This window comes from Alligator sinensis, unplaced genomic scaffold, assembly GCF_000455745.1.
Source record: "Alligator sinensis unplaced genomic scaffold, ASM45574v1 scaffold988_1, whole genome shotgun sequence".
NCBI classification, from domain to species: domain Eukaryota; kingdom Metazoa; phylum Chordata; order Crocodylia; family Alligatoridae; genus Alligator; species Alligator sinensis.
In genome coordinates, this window is record NW_005842454.1 from 173,161 (window position 1) to 196,556 (window position 23,396).

The window sequence follows — 23,396 nt, forward strand, 5'->3', positions numbered from 1 at the left end:
TTTCTATAGCATATTTTACAAAATAAATATTAACTGTGTCCATAAAAATTGATTTTTGTGCTGTATTTTGGAGTCCGCTGCACCATTTTCTCTCTGGGAGGTGGACTTTAACCACAGCAGGAGGAAATGTGCTTCTGTAGATAAAGTAATACATAACACTAGGTTTTTTTTTTTTTTTAATTTCCAATTTATTTTTAAATAAAGGAGGAACAAAGAGCAAGTAGATAAATTGAGAAGGGTAGTAGAACAGTATTACTAAACTGTTATAAACCTCATTTTATACCAGCAAAGTTTGTACTCTATTCTGCACAGGTAAGTGATAGGAAAGAGTGCAAAAAACTTTCTTCTGCCCCCTTCTTGTTCTGTGTAGAAGTTGGATATTGATGCATCTAGGCACAGAAGCTGCATGTCTGTTATCCATCTCATTTGCTTATTTATGCCTCTAGAAGGATGGCAGTGTTATAAAGAGCCCTAGCATTGGGAAGACAAAGCGAGGAGAGGGTTGGAAAAAGGGGTGTATATATAGGGACAAATTTGGAGAGTGTGCAGCAGTGTGGTGGTACACCTTTTTGGTTGTGCTCACTGGCATGTCAGTGCAGCTCCTGCTGGGATGCTAACTGGCCAAGTGATGCCAAGTTTGCTCAGAGGCCCTGCTTGCATGCATCTTCAGAGCCCAGGGGATGAGTGCTGTTCCCTGCTGATATGCTGGTGAGCTCAGAACTAACTGGCATCCATACCCCTTTAGTTGTGTAGCACATGCACTGTGAACTCTCATCCCTGCATGTACATCATACAGCCAATGGAGGTGTGGCTGCACCCAAGTCATTGCAATCCTGGATCCACCCATGGATGTATACCTAACAGTTGTGAAATACTGCTTTAAGATTCAAGAGACATCTTGAAGAACAAGGGCTACATATGTGATAAATATAGAAAGGGACATAAGTTTTACAGTGCCCAACCTTGAACATCTGACCTTTGGATACCCTTTACATAATGGAATCCTCAGTCCTGAGTTGGGTGCCCTGGGATGCTCAGGAAGAATTAGGGGCCTCTAAGAGTGTGTTTTGCAGAAATCAGCCAGTGGGGCAGATACGTTAAGCCTGAAGTTATCCATTAGAAAGAGCCAAAGGAAAAGGTTGGGGGCAGGGGGGATAGGGAAGGAAGGGAAAGAAACAAAGTCCTTTCTCTAAGTGGTAGTTAGGCACTATAGGATAGTTCCAGAAATATAACTTGTGCGTTAAAAACAAAAACAAAAAAGCACCTGCTCTGGAGGCACTTAATTTGACTAATACTTTCCTAAACAACGTTGTCATCTTCTTGGTACCTTTCTACTCCTGGGCATACACCAAACTACCCCAGTCTGAGCAACTAGGAATCTAGCTCATCTTCAGCTCAACTGGATTTAGAAACTTAGATGTCCCTGTGCCCATATCTCTTGGAGGTGTTCTCAGAACATACATAATACACAGTGACATTCACAGGTCCTTCACAAAATGCATTTATGATAATTTTCTTTTAAAACAGATTTTAAGGCGAAGGAAGAAGAACCACTTTTCATATAATGACCTTGAGCAGTCCGTCAGAAAGTAGAAGCTGTGGGTTGAATTCCCCCCTCATTCTGAGGAACCACCTTTCTCTGCAGCAACTCTATATAAAAGAATGAATTAAGCACTTGCATGTAGGAGGGCTTCTGATATGAGCATCCATTGAAGAATGGCATTCACAACTCAGGACTGCAGATGGCTATATGAGCCCTGGGGACCGGAAGGATTTCAGACACAGCTCTTATCAACATGTCCTATAAATTTGGATTAGCTCATAGTGCTGCCTTTTGTGATTTCCCCTTCTGTGGATTCTACTTTTCCCCATACACTATATGACAGGGGCTAACTAGGGACAGGGTCCCATGCTGGTCTGCCCACCTGTCTCTATGGTGCTATCCATCCTGTCTCTCCTGCCATGACTTTGGTGTTCCCATAGATGGATGGTAAATGCAGGAGACTGTCCATTACATACCTCAATGCCAAGGGGCACTATCTGTGGCTCTGACCTCCCCTATACCACATCCACATGATTCCCTTGACCCACATTACAACTGGTGTTCCAGGGTCTCACAGGGACTCTCACTTGCCCCTGGAGCAGCAGGTCATTGTGCTCAACTACAGGTCTTACTTTCAACCTACACTCGGCTTCCTTGCAGTGGAGGACTCACCAGGCTTAGGACTCACCCCTATCTCTTCCCCCTTACTCAGCCTCTGGCCCAAACTATGGCCTTGGGCATCTGAAGACATACCTTGGCCTATTCCCCTCATATGGGGTTCCTACCATGCCCTCACTAGGGCCTCTGTACCATGCCCCATCCTAGGGTCTGCTCATTGTCTTCCCAATCAACTACTCATAGGGCTGGCCCTTGCACTTCTCTTCAAGCTTATTCCCAGTTTGGCCCTACTCAAGGTACCCCTGGGACTGCCCTTCAGGCCTACTCCTGTTCAGCCTTACTCAGCCCCTCCACATGCACAGCCCTTCAGGCCTACTCCAATTCAGCCCTAGTCTGTGTGGCCACAAAACTCCACCCTCTTCCCCTGGGCCTTATTATACTACCCTCTGTCTCAGGGCCTCAGGGTCAACCACCCCCATAGGATCAGGTGGCACTCCATTTGCCATGCCTGGCCCCACTACACTCACTCCCTGGGGTCTTACACCCTCCTAATGGGCTCAGGTGGTCACATCCATGCCTGGCCCCACTACTGCCTCCAAAGCCTGCCCAAAGATGGGGGCTGGTGTTAAGGCATCCCTCCTCACCTTTCACTGGGAAGATAACTGGCCTGGCATTTCCTGGGGACTCCTGCACCACCAGGAGCCCCACCAGGCCACCATTCCCTGACAGGGTACAGTTTTAGGTCATACCCAGGACCAGGAGCCTTTAGCTCCTACCTGCTAGATCAGGAGCAGATAATTATTTTGGGCGGAGGGCTGCTTGCTGAGTTTTGGCAAGCCGTTGAGGGTTGCATGACAGGCAGCCCAGGGCAGATAAATATTCTTTTTCTAAATTTTTTAAGGGCTCTGTGAACCAGATAGAATGGCCTGGTGGGCTGCATCCAGCCTTCAGGATGCATTTTGCCCACCCCTGTGCTACATGTTCCATGCAGCTCAACCAGGCAGTGTTTCTGCCTGGGCTGGCAGCAGCAAACTGCTATGTTTATATAGGCAGCCAGTATCCTAAAAGGGCTGCCACAATCAAGCACCTGCTGCCTGCCTGACTCCACCCTTAAAGTGGCAGGCACTGCAAGTGCACTGACACACACTGGATAGAGAAATTATTTTATTTATTTATTTATTTTTCTTATTTATATCCTGCCCTGTCCAAAAGGCTCAGGACAGCTTATAATGGACAAGCAACACCTAATTCTGGATGTTGACTCACCTGTAGGGCCAAATTGCTAAACGTCAGATGATACAGTGAGTCTTTTACTGGAGCTAGATGTTAGTGTCCATTTAAGCTGTTCCACTTTGTATAAATAATAAAGTATTAGTGGGAACTGGGTGTTCACACATCCCAGGTGAGCACAAGAACCAACAGGGTATAGAGACAGTTTCTTGCTTGCTTTTTCTCCCTCTGGTCCAATGACTCACTGTCACGGCGGGGTCCCTTAGGAGGGCCATGATCTCCTTGAGGTCCCTCACTCCGTGTCAAGGCCGGCCCAAGACACCCTCTTATTCTCGCCCGCCACGTCTTGCTGGTAAATATAAGGTTGGGAGGCTGCCTATGACTCCCTGGGCACGGCTACTCGGGACCTCTGTCGCCCCGGTTCTCCTGGACTCCTGTGGTCTCCCGGTATGATGGGTGCTTCCCAGGCACCCTAGCCTTATGGGCTGCGCGTGGCTCCTACCAAGCCCTAATACCACGCCCCAAGCCTCGCAGATGTGCTGGACGTTGGTCTGTCACGATACACGCCCGTTCTCCCGGGCCTCCTCTGTGATCTAGCCCACTCCTGGGCTTCCCCTGTAGTCTAGCCCACTCTAGGCTCTCTCTAATACCTAGCCCCTCACTGGGACTCTCATCAAGCCCACTCTGGGCCTTCTCTAAAAGTGTGGTCCCGCTCAGGGACCCTCTAGCGGGTCTCCGGTCCTTCAGGCCAACCGCACGGGTACCCTCTCTGGTCCAGGCTCATCGCACTGCTATCCCCTCTCCTCAGGGACAACCACAGCACCTTGCCTCTGTCTGAGGGGTATCGCTGCACTAGCCTACGGGCGGGCTCGCTACGCCTGTCTCGGGCTTCTCAATATGGCGCTCCCCCTCTTCGGGGCTTGCCGTGCCCACCTTGGGCTTCTCAATAGTCCCCCCCTTTCTTGGGGACTCGTTGGGCCCACGCTGGGCTCCTCTAAAGTGCGCTCCCCCTTTCTGCGGCTCGCCACATCTACGCTAGGGCTTCCGAGCAGTGCCCCCTTCTGGGGCTCGTCATGCCCACACTGGGGCCTCACAAAGCTGCCCCTCTCTGGGGCTGGGGTCTCTGTGCCCCACACACAACCCGGGGTCTATATTCCCCGCCCGCAACCCACTGGTTGCGCTCCACGCCGCAAGCTGCGCCTTCACTGGCACCGGGTTTCCCATACCACTGGGGTTCCCCCTTAAAGTACTGTGCCCTCACTCTGGCGCTGGGGCCCCACCCCTCTGGGGTCCCTATGAGGCCTCCTCCAACCCCTACAGCCTCGCCCAAACCACCAGTGTAATATCAAAGCCGAACATAAACTCGAGCCGCCTGGCTATAACTCAAACATAAAGCCTCCTGGCTAAACCATGGTGCTCAAACCTCTCAGAGCTGCCATCCTTCTCTCAGCTAGAGCAGTTCCTGGACCCCCTGGGCTTTATAAGGGCCAGGCCCTGCCTCTTACAGGCAGCAGGCTCCCCTTAGTTGCTCCGGCAACTCGCAGCTGCGCTTGTTACCCTGGCAACCTTCAGCTGGGCTCGCTAGGCTCTGCCAGGGGCTCTCCCCCTGGCAGTTTCTCCTCTCTAGGACCAGGCACTGAGGTGCCCTGCGACACTCACTTTTTTTCTTCCTCCTTTATCAATTACCCAAGGCCAAATACTGCCACTGTTTTTCCTATGCTAGACTTTTCTCTTGGTACAGACTTATTGTGAGACTTGTGATGCCTTTTTTTTTTTTCTTTAACTAATCCATCTCATTAGCTAATTTTCTAAGTCCAAAATCCTGCAATGAATTCCACTTAGTTACTTATGGTACAATTGTTTTCAATCAACTCTATTCATTGGGGGTTTTTTTAATATGATTGCTCTCCCTTTTCCTACAGCGATTAGGAGAGGCTTGTAACTTGAGGGTTAGTGCAGATCTGAGCATTTTTTTAGCAAAAAGTGAATTTGTTAAAAAATAGGAGGCCAAAAGTATTTGCTACTCATGAATTTGATTGAATTTAGTGAATAGTTTTTGGTTAAGAAAGCAAATAGGAAAAAAAAAAAAACCCAGCAGAAGCTCACTTTCACAAGTAAAGTTTATTTTGATATTGTCAAAATAAAGTTTGATTTTTTAATATCAATATGGTTTTGAAAGTAACCTTAAAAAAATTTGAAGATGGTTTACAGAACTAAAAATGTAATAGATTTTAGACTTAGCTTGAAATGTATTATTTCATCCAGCTTGGTTCAAACAGTTTTGGGTCAAACAGTTTTACGTCAGCCCAAAATGATTTCTTTCTCACCATGAAACTGTAAAGAAATACACCTTGTGATAAGAATCTAAGCTAATTATACTTTATGTGATTTCTGTTCAGCTACTTAACTAAAACAGCCATTATTTTCCCAGCAATAGTTTAATGTACTTTTTCTGTTACTGAATCGTCTTACTGATATAATATTGTCCTGTATCAGATGCAGGACAGAAAAGTCAAATTAAGAAAGGGAATTAATGTTCAGTAAAACAAAGGCTGAAGAATTAATTAAGCCATTGGTCTACCAATAATGATCAAATCAATAAAAGGTAATATGCACCTTAAGTGAGCTGACAATTAGATGTCTAAGCCTCTAATCCTTTTTGGCTGGTGGGCCAGGTGGACAGTGCCCAATCTCTCCTTGACCCAGATCTGGCGGGCCCCAACTGGCCAGACAGAGGGGAGAGGGGCATCCTGGCCCCAATCCAGCCATGTAATGGAAGGGAGTTTGGGCCAGCTCCAAGCTGGCCCTGTAGGTTTGAGGAGGTGTGGCCTGGCTCCTACCCAGCCCCATGGGGAAGAGGGGGCATGGCCCTGCCCATGGGAGGAAGGGGTCCTGGCATGGCCCAAGCTGGTTGGGAGAAGGAAAGAGGGGCATGGCTTGGCCCTGTGGGCAAGAGGAAGGAGCTTGGCCCAGCCACAAACCAGGTATACAGGGGGAGGGCTCTGTAGGAGGAAGGAGGTGTGGGACAGTCTCAACGTGATTGGGTGAAGAGAAGGGTGCATGATCTGGCCCTGCAGGGGGAAGGGGGGCATAGCTTAGCCCGAACTCAGTAGCCCGGAAGGAAGGGGGTATGGCCTGGATCTGATCTGGAAGTGTTGGGGGGTTGTGGCTCAGCTCAGACCTGCCCTGTGGGGTTTAGGATTTTGCCAGCATGGAGGGATGGCAGTACTGCCACTGCTCTTCCCCTGCCAATTTTTTGGACTGGTGGGCATTGCCAGGGGGCAGATTCCAAGGCTCCACAGTCTGCATTTGGCCCACAGGCCAAAGATTGACCACCCGTGCTTTAGGAACTTAAAAGTTCTTACTTGTAATGGTCCCTTGATGTCTAAAGTTCTGCTTCTGTGCTTGCCCAATTCTGCCATCTTTTTGGCCTGGCTAAATACCTTGATGTCTACATCATGCCAGAGTTTATTCAGGATCTTCTAGGCTTTTTCTGTCTAAATCCCCTAAGGAGTCCAAGTTCATAGGAGATTTCTGAACAGGCATATCATCCTGCCAACAGTGAGTTCCACTCAAAACACAGCAGCCAGGAATACTTTAAGTGAGCTGATGTTATCCAGCTCCTATATAATTTCCTAATGACTGGAACACTGCCCCAGAAAATGGAAGTCCTGGGTTTTGTGTGTCTCCATTCCTGTGATTAAATCATCATCTCTCACTTCTCAGGAGAGTGTCCTAATCACCAGGTTACTGGAATGTGATCAGTATAAGATCATAGAACTGGAAGGGACTTCCTGGGTTGTTGAGTCCTCTACCATCATAGTCTTAAAAAAAGGGATTATAAGCTTGAAAGCAATTTAAGCTTATTATAAAGATGTCAAAGGGTATAAAAGTTTAGTTTCACAACCTAGTAACTTCTCAGGACTGTTCAATACACTGCAGACCCCATTTTTTTTCAACCACATATGTGGATATACTAATAATTGTAAGATCATACTTAAGTTTAGTTGCTTCTCAAACTCATAAGAACATAAAAACTACCATTTATTGGGTAATGCCCTAGGACTATCTTGTCCACTATCTTGTGTCTCACAGTGGCAGAGAGTAGATGCTGAAAGAACAGTGAATAGGGCATGACCAAGACTTTTTCCACTGTTCCTCTCCATTCATAGTTTTGTTGAGGATCCAGAGCAAAGTTAGTTATGTAGCTAGTGAATGGCTCTAGATTTAGTGGCAGTTTGTTCCCTTTCTGGTCTTAAGTGTCCACATTTGGTGATATATACAATTTTTTATGTGCCATTTATGTGTCCAGAGAAATTCTATTCCTGGATACATGGTAAACAAGTATGTATGCATACAGACTGGACATGCTCACTGGAAATTAAAAAAAAAAATAGGAAGACCTATCTCTCCCCCTCCCCACAATAACCGAGTGGATATGGTCAGAGAATCTGGCTTCTAGGCTCCTTTAACTCAGAGTAGGTATAAACCAGGGTCTCAGATTTTCAAGTAAACCACTCAAACCACCACACCACAGATCAGTCATCTCCTTGGCTTCTCTCTCATGCTCCTTTTGAAGCTGAGCCACTATTATAGTCATTGGAAAAATTGGCTAAAGGACAGTGAGGGGAGGAGACGGAGGCAAGTTTCTGTCTTAATTGTAACAAGGACCCAGCCTATAACTCAAGGTCTTTTCCTTTCCAGATAGTCCCTTCTTCTTTCTTAGACTTATCATTCCTGCCATGTGACTTATATTACAATTAAAAAAACAGTAAATAACCAGCAAAATGTGTAAACAACAAAGCTGTACCATTCATCAACAGTTTCACTGTGTATGTGTTGTTTCTTTATTCAAACCCTCTGATTAAAAATCCTCCAGAATGAGAACTGTCTCTTTCTGGTAATGAGTACAGCACAGTACTATCCTCAAGGATGCCACAATGCAACACTATTAACACTTATTAATAGTAATGAAGAAATAGTCTCTTTTAAAAACTAGAGAAACAAATAGTACTAGAAAGAATTGGGTGCTAGGATAGTTCTTTTGCTTTTTAGACATTTTAAACTCTTCAGATCCTTTGGGTACAGGAAGAAAAATGCCAGTGATCCTGGCAAGCTGTTCTGTATTTCCCAGGAGTTCTTTTAACAGCTGTGGCCAGCCAGCAGAAAAAAAAATTAAAAAATGGCACCCTTCCCCTCTTCACAGGGTCTGTTGTACTGTCTTCAAAGATTTTACATCCAAGCTTTTTACTCCAACACCACCAATACTCACAACATATATTGATACTTACTCAAAGCATCTGATAAAAAGTTGAAGGGCAGCTCTTTAAAGACACTGAAGAGCAAAAAAGAGTCTTGTTTATCTGGCCTGCAGCCATCAGGCAAGAGATTTTTAATCAAAACTGAAGTTCAACCACAGGGATTGCCAGAAAATTATATTCAAATTAAAAACTTCAGGGAATTTAGCTGTTAAGCATTTGGCTGGGGTGAATATATTGATAGAGTTATCAAAATATGGCATAAAAATTAATTTAACCAGGGAGATCCCCATCAGAAGGAATCTGAAATTTTGAAAATTGGGACCTGTATTAGTAATATAGTTAGATATTCATTGCATAAACAGGGTATTCCCTCATTTTTCTTTATTAATCCAGGTTCAAAGTAGTTTGTGCTGGACATAATTAAATATTCAAATACGACAATACTAAATTATTCTAGGTAGTGAAATCCCAATATAATGGTGAAGAGTTGTAGAAAGATTTCACAGAACAGTGTAGATAGTTCTCTAAACATATTGGCTCAATGCTCAGTGGTGACCAAAAAAGCTAATATAACTTTGGGCATGATTAAGAAAGAGATTGAAAAAAGAAATGGAAAAAAAAATTATCCCATCATATAAATTCATAGTGTACCTTCACCCTGAATACGGCATGTAACTTTGGTCTTCACATATTAAAAATACATTAAAGTTATGTACAGGATAGGAATTGGAAAACGTACAGTGAAGGGCAACAAAGATTATGATGGTTATGAAGGGTTATGATGGTTATGCTGTACCAGGAGGAACCAAAAAGACTATGACCCTTCAGTTTGGAAAGGAGGAGGATGAAGGGTCTATAAAATCATGAAGGGTATGGATAAAATTAATAGGGAACTATTATTCAACAAGTTCCAGAATACAAGTGTTGTCAGGGTGCCTTTTTGGGTAACAAGGAACAATGATCACAAACTGACAGAGAGCAGATTTAGGCTAGATATCAGGAAAAACTTCTTCAAGTAAGAGTGGCCAGAATTTGGAATGGGCTTCCAAGTGAAGTGGTGCTCTCCCCTACCTTGGGGGTCTTTAAGAGAAGGCTGGATAGGCATCTGGCTGGGGTCATCTGACCCCAGCAGTTTTTTCTGCGCAGGCAGGGGATCAGACTCAATGATCTGTTGAGATCCCTTCCAACCCGAGCATCTAGGAATCTATGGATTTAGGTTACTCTTTGTGTTATCATTAGTACCACAGTGTTTGGACTATTGGGTGTAAGGTATATATAGTCTACCAAGGTGTCTTTATTTGTTCCCGTATCTTGTTTGTGTCCTGGATTTGTTGTTATATGAGGTCAGTTGTGGGAATGAAAGAATCCTTTCTGCATTTTACTAGGCCTTGTATGTTTAGGTGTAATTCAGTTATTGGGAGATATAAGTCAAAGATCAAATCCCTTATATTGTCAGAAGGAATGATAAACTCAGTTAGAGTGCTTGTATTACTGGTTGGCAGGAAGGCGGGAGTCCCAATTTGGATTGTACTTGGTATGTTCAGGCAGAATCCTTCCCAGTTTCCTGGACAGGTTTCTTCCTTCATTATAAAATGAGAGTACCCCAAACCACACACACTATTTTTTACTCATGGTACCTCATTAACCAATTATGTTCATACCAATTGGACCCCCAGCCCCTTTTGTACTGTTGGCAGTGAGAGAGGCATAGCACACATAGAGCCACCATCCATTACTTTTTGAACAGCAAGCCTGATTAACTTCTAACCTCATTTCTGTTAGTGAAAACTAACCTCACTGGGCACGTCCACATAAGTGCCCATGTGCCTCTTGCCTCCCCTCAAACCCCTTTGAGATGGGGCAACAGGCATGTGCGAGAACAAAAAAATGTTGCCGTGTGGGGAGAAAATTAGACGGGTCTAAAAAAAGCAAAGTATAAAGAAGTGGGTTACTTTGATTACCCAGACCATGCTCTGAGACAACCAGAGGTTGGGCACTCCAAGGAGACGCTCTGGCTGCCAGAGCATCTCTATGGTTGCCCCTCGCACTAGTGCATTTATATCCTCCCACTTTCTAAGCTTATCCAAGTCAGCCTGGATCACCAGCCTATCCTCAGGTGTGGATGCTATGCCCCAAAGTTTAGTGTCATTGGCGAACTTGGCCAGTGTGCTTCTGACACCAATGTCCACATCGTTGATAATGATGTTAAAGAGAACTGGTCCAAGGACAGCGGCTTGGGGGACACCACTGGTCATGGAGTGCCATAATGATTTCTTCCATTGACTACTACACTCTGGGTCTGACCTTAGGGCCAATTTCCCAGCCATCAGACTATGGTGTAGCCGAGGCCACAATTGGCCAATTTTTCCATGAGGAGATCATGGGACACCAGATCAAAGGTTTTTTTAAAGTCCAGATATATGATGTCAATCTCTTCTCCCTTGTCCAGGTGATATGTCACCTGGTCATAGAAGGAGATAAGATTGATCAGGCAAGTCCTACCCACAACAAACCTGTGCTGTCTGTCCCTCAGGATGTTGCCATCAGCAGCTTATCAAGAAGAGTCTGATAATTTTCTCGAGAGTCTTACTGAGGATTGAGGTCAAGCTGATTGGCCTGTAATTTCCAGGATCTACTTCTGCCACATAGGCCTTCTTCTAGTCTTCAGGTACTTCATCTGAGCACCACAAGTTTTCAAATATTTTTGTCAATGGTTGGGTTATGACACCTGCCAGCTCCTTGAGTACTCTAGGGTATAATCTGTGAGGACCAGCTGACTTGAAGATGTCTAGCCTCTCAAGGTGTTCCTTTACAAGGTCTACACCAATGCTGGGTATAAATACGCCCTCACCCTGGCCATCCCAAGTCATGCTAGGCAGGGCAGTCCCTTTGGTCTGATGAAAGACCGATGCAAAGTGCCCATAAAGCAGGTTGGCTTTTTCCTGGGTGTCAGTTATCCCATATGGTTTAGCAGGGGTCCAATGACCCTTGCTTTTTTATGACTCCCTACATATCTGAAAAAGGACTTTTTATCATCCTTGATATATGAAGCCAGATGGAGTTCGGTTACAGCTTTGGCTTTCCTGGTCCGCTCCCTGCAGGTACGGACTAGTGCTGAGTACTCCTCCTTGCTGGTGATTACAGCCTTCCATTCTTTATAAGTCTCTCTTTTTAGGTGTAGCAGGTCCTTGAGTTCCCTGCTGAGCCAAGGGGGTTGCTGTGCCCTTTTGCTACCCTTCCTCTGAGATGGGTTGGACATCCCTTGTGCTGTCAGGATCACTCCCTTGAGGAGCAACCATTCCTCTTGGACTTCTCTTCCTGTTGACTCATGGTCCCTTACATCCTCGACATCAAGCCTCCTGAGCTTATCAAAGTCAGCTTTCCTAAAGTTGAGGACTTCTGCATTGCTGACTGACTTGCCAGCTTTGTGATGGATAGTGAAGGTGATCAGCTCATGGTCACTATCACCCAGCTCAGATTCTTAGGTCACTGACTAGATCATCCCCTTTGGCCATTCACTCATTGGTCATGTTTTCCCTCCATTCTCACACAAAGCATTAATCCACTATGACACACCGGGAGGTTATGCTTGTAACACAATTACTTTCACTGTTTCTTGCTCAATTTCTTTAACTTATTTCATAAAAAGTTTTCTCTTTCTCCACCAGGTGTGTCTGGGTTTCTCTCTCATCAATGCTTGCAGGATAGCTCGATCTGTGGGCAGCTTGAAATGTGTTTGGGCTAAGCTTTTAATCATTTGAGAAACACTGGGCATGTCCACACAAGACGGTGACTGTGCAGTAGCTGAAAAATACTGTGCAGTAGTGCCTCACAGCATGGACAGTGCTAATACGCTACTGTGCAATATTATTAGGCTACTGTGCAGTAGCATCACCTAAAAGATGTTTGCCAATTCTACTGAGCAGTAACTATGGTTACTGTGCATTTATTTAGTATTTGCTAATACAAGTACCAAATAAATTCACAGTAATGATTGTGAAGTAGTCTCTCATGCGGACATGTCCACTGTAGTTTATTTCCATAGTGTAACTATTAAGGGAGCCTGTATCAAAAAAAAAGAGGCTTTTCCTGTAATGTGTACCCACTGCTTGCAGTAGTTTAAAACATTTGTTTATCCATGTGAGAAATCCATTAAAATGTTCTGATGGTGGGGACCCTACGGCACTTGCTAAAGCAGTTATCTTATTATTCTTTAATGGATAAAATCTTAGTGCAAGTTTGCTTGTCCTGTCTTTTTTGTGTTATGCCCCCTCTTCTAGATAACATTATTTAATGGGGGTGAACCCTGGGAAGTTCCTGGCATTCACTGCAATCTTTCTGTTAGCTGGGGACCTTCCTTATTTATTCCAGGTATGAGCTCTTTAAAGCTAGGTGATCCATTTTACTTCTGAAAAAGGACAGACTCATAGTGGGGGGTTTTTAAACTCTTCCAACACTTTTATCTTTTCTGCTTTTACAGATTTGCTCTAGGATTCAGAATAGAATTTCTTGAAGCCTGACTTTCAAATGGTGATGGCTGTGGTGTGGTGGCTACTGTCTATGAGTCATTGGGTGGTGCTTGATCTGGGTCATCCCATTTATCTCTGTCCTAGTAATTATCACAATCATCCCAATGTTCTTTTATTTTACTTTTCAAGAGCCACCTTTTTCCATTTATGCACCCACACTCCAAGTGCTACATTAGTGTCTGAAGCATTTTGTTGTATTTTAAGATTTACATTGAGGAGTGGTGCTTTCACTTGTTTCATATTTTCAACTACTGTTTCTAACTTTTTGTTATGTTCCTACAATTGTAACTTATCATGTGTCCGCACAGCTTGCTGCCCATCCAGCAGGGCTTGAGACTTCCAGTGCTTCACTATCTGTTTTGTTTTTAGTAACTCCTTTCCTTTTTTTTTCTCACCTGCTCTGTTAGCTTTGTAGAATGCTGCCTTAACCATCCGAGGCCATCTCCATTTCCTGCAGTGTCCTACATTTTTTACTTTTAATATTTTTCAATGCTGCTACTTCTGTTATAACTTTTGAATTCCTGTCTAAGTTTCCCCACTTTCTTTTTTAAACTCATATGGACTGCCTTTCTCCATTACCCAGCATGTACATAATTCATTCAACTCCAGGGGAATTATAAAGGAGGGGAGGAGGGGACTCTCTAGCTTGAAATTCTCAGGCTGTGGCCCTATGAGAGAGCAGTTTGCCATTTATCAAACAAGTGGTTGGGGTCACAAGTGTCATCAGATGTTATCAGCATCAGTGCTGTTGTTCTTGACGGGTGTTATTGTTGTGTTGTCAGTGTTGACATTTCAGGAACTGCAGTGTCAACAAGCCACATTCAGGAGATTCCAACACCAATTTTGTCTTAAAGAATGACCACAGGCTCAGTTCAGTGGCAAAGATTCAGCCAGGTTTATTTTCTGCAAGCACAGTGCTAACAACTTTTGGCCTAATGAGTACATCAAACCAGGAGTTAAGGCATTTGTACCAATGACAAGGTAGTTGGCAAAATAACATATAGGCTCTCCCAGGCCACTGCAAATCCCCCTTATTCCCAACTCTCCTACAATGATCAAAACAAATTACATATTGCATTCCTTCTGTGCCTTGAATAACTCAAAATGTCCTGTTCCAGGGGCTTGTTTCACATTCTGACCTGGTGGTCACATTCCAGCCTTATCATTCTGGTATGAGATTATCCTAAAACTTTTACCACCATTTCCCCATCCCATATCTTAGTGGGAATGCACATCCCACAGTTTTGTTTATGTGAGGAGTTTATACATAGGTCAGGTTTGCTGGTCAAACCTAGTCTGGCCAAATCTTTAGCAAAGCCTTTTAGCAGTATATACATTGATCTATGCCCCAGTGAACCCTACAACAAGAACTTGGGACCAGCCTTTGACATTATTACGTGGTAGCACAGCTTGCCAAGGCAGTGCAGTGTAGGTGCAAGTGTGGTCCACACCTTCCCCCCACATCTGGCTTGCATCTGTCCCTGCAATGCTCTGCATGGGGCCAAGCCCACCAGCTCCCACCTGGGGCAGCCCGCGCCATGCTTCCACCCACATATGCCCTGTGCCTGCCAATGGCATTGCCCTGGCCCTGGCCTCAGCTGAGGAAGGAGCTTCCTGGCAGCAGCTTCCCCGCCTTGCCTGGCTGGGCATATAGTGCCTGGCATGCAACTCCATGGCCACTGCCACTTCCCTGTGCTACCTGCTGCCTGGAGTGTTGCAGCAATGTCAGGAGGAGACGCCACTGGAGGTTAGGAGAGCTAAGCAGTACCCAGGAGGATACAGCAGCAGTGAAAGATTCCCTGCCAGGAAGCTATAAATGCTGGCTGGGGCTGGGGCTGGGGCCAGTGCCGGTGTGGTGCCATCAGTGAGTGTGAAGCAAGTGCAGGTGGGAGTGCAGTATGGGTTGCCCTGGGTGAGAGTGGGCAGGGCTCAACCCCATACAGAGCATGGAGCCACAGCTCCAATCAATTGGCAGACTAGATCTGGCCTGCAGGACATATTTTGCCCTCCCCTCTATTAAGGGCACCTAAAACTTGATTGATCATGCATTATAGCTCATTAAAAAGTTGTAAGTGCCTTTTAGGTGTTTTAAAGATGTGAACATTTGGTCAAGGATTATCTTTGAGTTGTGCTGCCTAGCTTGAGTTAACTTCTAGATGTTTACCTGGGATAAAAACCATTAATTGTAGTCCTCAAGTATCCCAGGAGGTACTGCTCCTTGGTGGACTAGTTATCATCCAGGATATTAAAGCCCTGGACTAATAGATGTGAACATCTGGGCAACAGGTGGACAGGGATGGGGTGAATGCAGAGAGAGGGAAAAGTGGTGAAGACAGTAGGGAAGACAGGGGAAGGTGGGCATGGGGAAGGAGTGAGGGATGAATGACAGGAGGGGAAAAGAAGGAAGTGGTAGGAGGAAGTGTGTAGGTGGGAAGCGGCCAAGCCACTTCCCCATCTGCCTTCCCAAACTGCCACGCTTCAACCTCCAAATCACTTCCTCTACCCCCAGCTCTCACCCACTTTTCCCTTCTGTGAGACCTAGATGCCCTTGACACAGGGGTGTGCTTCCCATTGGTCCATCCTACCCCTAGATGGCTGGCCTGCCACTCTGAAAGAGGCAGACATGTTGGGAAAGGGTTCCTCCTCCATTTCTACTCCTGGGGTCCCTGAAGATCATCCCCTGTGTTCCCAGATCTAGGGATGATTTGGGGGTTGGAGAGGGCAGTTTGGGAAGGCAGAGGGAATAGCAGCCTGGCAGCTCCTGACTCACCCACTTCCTCCTATGACTGCCCTCTTTTCCCCTCCTATCATGCACCCCTCACCCTGAAAGTAGAAGAGGTGCTGGGGAAGGGATTTCTCCTCCATTCCTATTCATGGTGTCCCTGCAAATCACCCCTGTGTGCCTAGATCCAGCCAGGCATTGCAACTGAAAGGGAAGCAATGGAGTGGGGGTGGGGGAAGTAGCTGCCAAGCAGCTCTTGGGTCTTATGTGGGCTGGATTTGGGTACATAGGGATGGTATAGACTAAAGCCCAGGCATAGAGGGGGGGATCCCCCACTGTTTTTGGGGCTGATTTGGGTGGCAGGGCAGTGATCTGGGAATGGAGTGGCCAATCTGCGATGGAAGTGCCAATTGTGGTGCAGAGGGGAAATCCGGGAACTGATGGGAGGCAGTGGGGTGATTTGGCAGCTAGAGGGGGTAATCAAAAAGGCTCATGGGGCCCTTGTTCCCTCTTTTCTGGTCTATATTATGGTTAGAAAGCCAGCAAGTAAGGCAGGCATGGAGCAGACTTACAGCCCTTAGCCACACCCCCGCTCACTGGCTCTCTAAAAACACGTCTGAACAATGTACATTAGAGAGGGTATTAACCCTCAATGTGTGACTTATCATTAGCACTAAGTAACATTAATACAGACTAACATTCATTAGAAACATCACCTGCTAACTGTAACATGTAGGCAAGGCATGGAAATGACACATCAACCAGAATAATAATTGGAAACTGGTTCAAATCTGTAGCACAACAGAATTTCAGTGTGCATAAATTGCTTTCAATATGGCCAAATTCAGTTTAAGATAAACTTGGATGAACGTAGTATCAGAATTAACTGCTTTAAGTTAATTGGTTTATTGAACTTCTGTTCCAGATTCAAATGAACTCACAGTCCTCCAGCATCCCAGGATGCTTTGCAACTCCCCTGCAACCTGCCTTTTACAGGGTGGGAAGGCTTGCCTTAGCCCAAGCTGTCTCCTTCAAGTAATCAGGGAGGTGTGCTCTAGCACCCCCAGGTCCTGGCCTGGGCCACTGCAGGCATGAGGCTGCATTTCCAGAATCAAAAGTGAATGTCTGTTCACTTGCTTATTGGTTCAATCTATGCAACTTAGACTGACCTGCAAAGATTGAATTGATTCAACATTGGGCTTTTTGATTGTCTGTGCTTAGCCATAATCTCACTCTATGACTCTGTTGAACCTCTTCAGTTTTTCAAGCTTTAAAAGGCCTGCAGTAATTCAGCATTGCTCTCAGCAATTCCTTACAGACATCAAATCACTTTGCCTGCTTATCTTACTATCTATAGGCCATGGTCTCCCCTTGCCACACAGCTCCCTTCTAGAAAATGCTCTTCTTTCTCTTGTTGTATCCTGATGAAACCATTTTGACTTTCTGGGTGAATCTTACCTTACACTCCTCAATGACTTTCTTGGAAGAACTAGCCTTGTTTTCACCTTTTTGTGGGAGATACAACTACAGTTATGTTTCCTCAGCCCTGTGTCAACTTGTGGAACAATATAAGAAATTCTCAGAGAATGCAAATTTATGATTTTTGCCTCACATTGACAGTTATGCTTTTATCTGTGGCCAGCAGTCCATACGTTAATCACAGGTTGCGCACAATATGGAATGGAGCAATTAGGTGTTGGTTGTCAGAGGAATGAGGGCAATTCAGATAGCTTTGTTTCCTTCCTGCCACTGCTCCCCCATCCCATCTGACAAAGTGCTCACCTTCTTCCATTAAAGTTCTGCTATGCTTTCAGAGTTGGGAATGCGTGTTTCAAAATCTGTTTCTTTTTACTGCCTCTTGGGAGGGTGGAGAGAAAGAGGAGAAGGAACTGTGAATGAATAAGAATTCTTTTCTTGTGCTGTTACTGGAACATTACAGCTGTGCTACCCATTAGCAAGGTGTATTTGTAAGTGAACAATCTAATTTATTAAAAGAGGAGGGGAATGATGACATAGCAAAATTTGAGGATCACACAAAATGAAGTAAATGGATGATGCCTACAGAAGATTGAGAGGGACATATTCAAGTTAGGTGAGTGCATGAGCCATCAGAGAACATAAGTAAAAGTAAAAAAAATAGTGCTCTGAGTGTTTTTCTCCCATATTTCCTCTGAAAATGTTCATTTTTATGTAATAGCTATGCCTAATATTTTTTATATGAGAGTAGCCCAATGTTTTCACACTGCACCATTGCAAGTAAAGCTTTCTTTCTTTACACTATTAATTATGCTGTCAGTCTTTCTATTAATGATGACTCAAAGCAAAATATTAATAGACCTTTTGTTTTAATGGGATATATCCAGATTCACAGCATGCAATTCATCCAGTATAAAATATCAATTAACACTAAAGCTTCTAGTCACAACAAAATGAGATTTTCATGCACACATGGACATTTTGGCATGTAGTGGAGAATCTGTTATCTTTATGACTTACAAAGAAAAAAAAAAGTAGGTGAGCAAATGACCCATATATTAGAATTTGGCTGGTATGAAGCTATTAAAGAACCTGAATAAAAATTATCTTTCATACGGATCTCATGAGGGAGCGGTAGCAAAGAAATATTCACTAGGGAATGAAACTGCACAAGTTACATTCAAAGAAAAATGATATCTGTGAGTCAAATGACAATGACATGTAGGTGGATACAGCAGGTAGAAGAACTCATCAGCAATGCATCTACATGACAGTCCAAGTGACAACTCCAAAGCTGCCAACTCAGATGCCTGAGAATTCTGCTGGGGAGCCAAAAATATTTTCAGAGGAAAAATCTTCACAGTTTGATGTCTGAGACTGCTACAAAAAGATAAGGAATATGAATGATATAATGAGCTAGGGTTTTGGATGTGGCCTCCCAGTAAGTGATATAGGGGACTTTTCTATTTTCAATTAACAGAATAGAGTGGTTGTGAAATAATGAAAAAAAGATAATAACACACTAATATGCTAGACTGCCTATGTTCTAAAAGTTTAAGGTGCCAATCACCATTGTATCTAGGCATCACCACCTAAACATGTCAGTGTTAGATATGGAGTGAATAAAAGGATTTACTCTGAAAATGCTTTTTTTTCATTTGTCTTCAAACTACACTCAATATTATTTTGCAGAAGTATTTTTTTTTAATTAAATTTCATGTGCCTTTTAATGGTCCAGAAATATAAAACACATACAAATGACTTTTCCTCAGACATCAGTGAATCTATCATGGAAACTTTTTTAATATGTCAATAAAAATGAGACTTGCTTTAATGTTAACATATTGGTTGAGGAGGAACCTTATGTCAATATGCTGAACTTGTATTGACAGCATAATTGGCCTGTCACTACAACAATTTCATATATGTCTACTGATATAATGACACCTTAAATGGCAACAGTTTTTTCCATTGAAGGTTTGAGGGAATATCTGATTTTAAACCCTTGATTAAATATCTATTTTGTTGTTTTAAAATGCATGTGAAACAATTAGGGCTGTGGGGGGGACATGTTTTCATATTATCTCTCTTCAGAATGTTTTATCCATTTCCAGCAATGTTTTTGGAAGTGCATATTATCCACCTTGGATAATATGGGGGAAAAGTTAGTCTGGTTATAAACTTTTTAAAAGGAGGCTTCATAATGGAAATGGCAAAATGACATTTTACATTAGCAGCACTAATGAGTAGCACTCTTATAACCCACCAAGAGTAGCTATATGTAAATAAATGTTTCACAAGGAACAAATGTTGGAACATTTGGACACAATTTAAAATAAGTATATGTTGGATATCATTTAAGTACTTGGCATTGGTTTTGTAATGCAGTGTGTTTATTGGGATTTATAATGTCCTCATATTAATTCTCTGTGAAATGTCAATGCTAGACAGAATAAGGTTTATATTTTGAAAAGTGATACGGTGAAGCAATGTATAAAAGAACAGTCTAGCATTTTTCAGGCTGGAAAATTATACATAGTATTGTAGCTCTGGGATTCAATAATATACACAGCTTGATATTTTAGAAGTTGTGCAAAAACCATTTCACCATCTTATAGGAGCTCTTCAGTGACACAAAATGAATTAATATTGCTTCTTATGTTCTGTGTAACGAAGTAAAATTCAGTGCTTCTCCTGAGGCTGCACACTAATGATTGCTGTTGTTTCACTTGTTTGAAGTAAAACTATTATTTTGGAAACTATGGAAATTCAGAGATGTTTCAATGTATGCAAGCTAAAATAAAATAAAAGTTCAAGTAAGCCTCTAAGCAGAAACTATTCATTATGCTGTATGGTAAGGAAGCTGATGTTAAAGAAATATGGTGGTAAGGAAGAAGCCACAGTAATACAAAGCTAAGCACATTACAAAGATTACCCTACCCTCACGAATGTAGATAAAATGTGCTTTTCTTCTCACGGGAATGTATCTCAGGAAAAATTCAATTGAAAGCAGTGGTATAAAATTGGTGTGCATTAAAAAAAAACCAGGCCCATACTGTGCCCACATTTTATACGAATGGGAAAAAAGTTGTTCAATAAACATACAAATAAATATTAATTAGCAGGGTTTTTTTATAACACAAAGGTGATGTGAACTTTCACTCTCCAGTGTTGTAGTGTGTTGCACAGGGTACATGACTCACTTTACATACTCTTGGTATAGGTATTATCATGCACTAATGCTATTAGTGCATAATCCAAATACCGAAAAAATGATGAACATAAGGCTGCCTATACACGCACTGGTTCACATCCTAATTAGTACCCTCACATGTACACTTGATTAATTGAGTCTGCTCCACATTCTAATTAGAATGCTCCAGCATGAATGATGGCTAGAAAATTATATTTGGAGGTTTGCTTTTGGGAATTGGCTTGTAGGAAAAGTAGATATTAATTAGAACAATGATCCAGGGGAATGGCAAGGGTTAATTGATTTATAAAAGCCTGTTTGTGACAAAGTTTCCTTCTAGGCCCACTGTGTCTGAAGTCAGCAGACACACAGCTTGGGAATTTAAAGACATGTACCACACTGTTCCATATCAGAGATAAGTGACTCTAGAACATTGGTGCCAGGTCACAATATCCAATTACAGAAGCCTTGGAATTTCTGCTTTTGGTAGACAGATCAAATTAGGAGGCCTGGTAAATAACCAAATTATAATGTGTGCATGTGATCTGTTAGAACAAAGAAATATGCTGACAGGACAGAATAACGAACAGTATGATGACCAGAGGGAAACCAATCGATGATGCCCAGAGATGAAAAGTCATCAGAGGGAAGAAAGAATACAAAAGGAGGTATTACAGAGCAGCAAAGAATCCCTAAGAGAGGAATCCAAAACCACCATGGACAGAGGGCACACTGCCAGCTCATCTCACTCACCCTACTGTGGGGGCTGGGCCTTGGCCTTCGACCTCCAGGCTGCTGACTTCTGACATTAAAGAAAGCACCATAGGGTGAAACTTGTGTGATAGCCAGGTGTGCCTTTCCTTGGTGACAGCTCTAGGTCTGGTAGATATGGAATTGTTCGTGTGATTCATATTTGCTATCACTGTGTATCTATAATATTTGCCTATTATTGAATGGAGAGGCCATGGTCAGTCTGAGGGTTTGAGTCCACCTGGAATAAAATATCTGGGTCATAAATCCAGTGCCAACAGTGGCCTCACCATTATGTGTATAAGGCCTTACACATTTAAAAGTGGCTGCTGTGGTGCTTTATCTAAATCTCATTGATTGAGGTTTAGATAAAGCATCCTGTGGCCATTTTAAAACCTGCATAGTCTTCATACACATGACAGTGAGGTGTTTTAATTCTCCAGGAACTGCTCTAATTAAAACGTACAGTCTCCCCCCCAGCACATGTGTAGGCAGCTTAAGAGACTAATAAAAGGTGTTTTCTTTCCCTGATACCCTTTTAAAAGGAGAAATCTGTGAGGGTATGATAGCAATCTGGATTTTTTTTTTCATGGTGTTGTTATTCAATACTTACATTTTAAAGACTTAACTGTGCTCTGTGAGAGCAAGTTGAATGTATACATTGAACAGCAAAAGTAACAGGAATTGTCAAATACCAGGTGTTATAATAAGACAATGGTACTTGTTACTAAATGTCACAGAAGCTTTTTCATTCTTCCAGCTTCAAATTCTCATCAAAGACATGCAAACTTGTAGTAGTATGAGGGTAGGAAGAACTCCGATTCAGGAAACATATGAAACAATGGGAAGAAACTCACAAGAGTCAACAAAAGAGGCATGCTGATATAAACTTAAGCAAACTGAATAAATCACTGGGTCATTTTCAATGATAACCTTAATTTCAAAGCTAAATATTCAGGTACAGAGTCAAAAAAGTAACTCCTTTTATTGATGGCATACACACCTTTCAAGTACATTCAGAAAGCTCTGCATTCATTAATGTCAGCAGTAAGGGTTGTTCTTCTTGAAAAAGTGATCTGGATATTGATATTGACACTAATGAGGCAAGTCCTAAAAACAGTACTATTCTGTTAAATGTAACTGAAAACAGAAACATAACCAGAAACAAAAAAGTATTCCTATTCAAGGCTCTCCAAATATATAGGCATAAAATATACAACTGTTACTCCAAAAGTAACAAGTAAAAAATGTATTGCTTATTTATCCACCTTTTATCTTTGCCTTTGTCTTCTACTGCAAAGCAGACAAAGCATCACAGAGACTAAATTAATTTGTTTATGTTCATTTGTTTCAGTCTTAATGATTTATAAGAGCCTATACCATTGTCTATGCTACAGAATTCGGTGTCCATATAAGATATCACTATGATTATTAACTCCTTCATTAACTCCTTCATTCCTTTTTCTTGTTGCTGTAAAAACCCTTAAAGCACTATGGATACCTGAGAACATGCTCCAGTCTCTATATGGAGACATCTACAGGATAATTGTAGATCTTCTAGTTCTTGTCTGTAGTGTCTAGGATAACTTGTAGTTAGAGCTATAGCAAGCCTTTTTCCTGATTATTTTCATGTAATTTCTTTGTTGATCATTTATATGAAAATTACATTGTTATTAACAAGAAGTCCAGATATGTCAGGTATGTCTGGCAAAAGAATAATATTGCAAATGAAAGAATTGTTTAGCAGACAGTGTTCTTTTAGTAACTGTGATATCTTTTATTAGACCAACTAAATAGTTGTAAAAATTGTTCTTTACAAGCTTTTTGGCACAAACACCCTTCTTCAGGCATAGGCAGAATATGCTGGTGTTTGGGAATTCTTTCATTCTGTAATGTGATGCCAGTGTAGTCTGTACTTTGTGTTCCACCATTATCACAAAATGTAAGCAAGAGACTGTGACAATTGCAAGTATTAGAGAGAAAATTCATATTCCACCATGTCATCTAGACATATTTTTATAATTACTCTTTATTGGCAATATGGAGGACTTGGGCTTTGGCAACTTTTATTAAT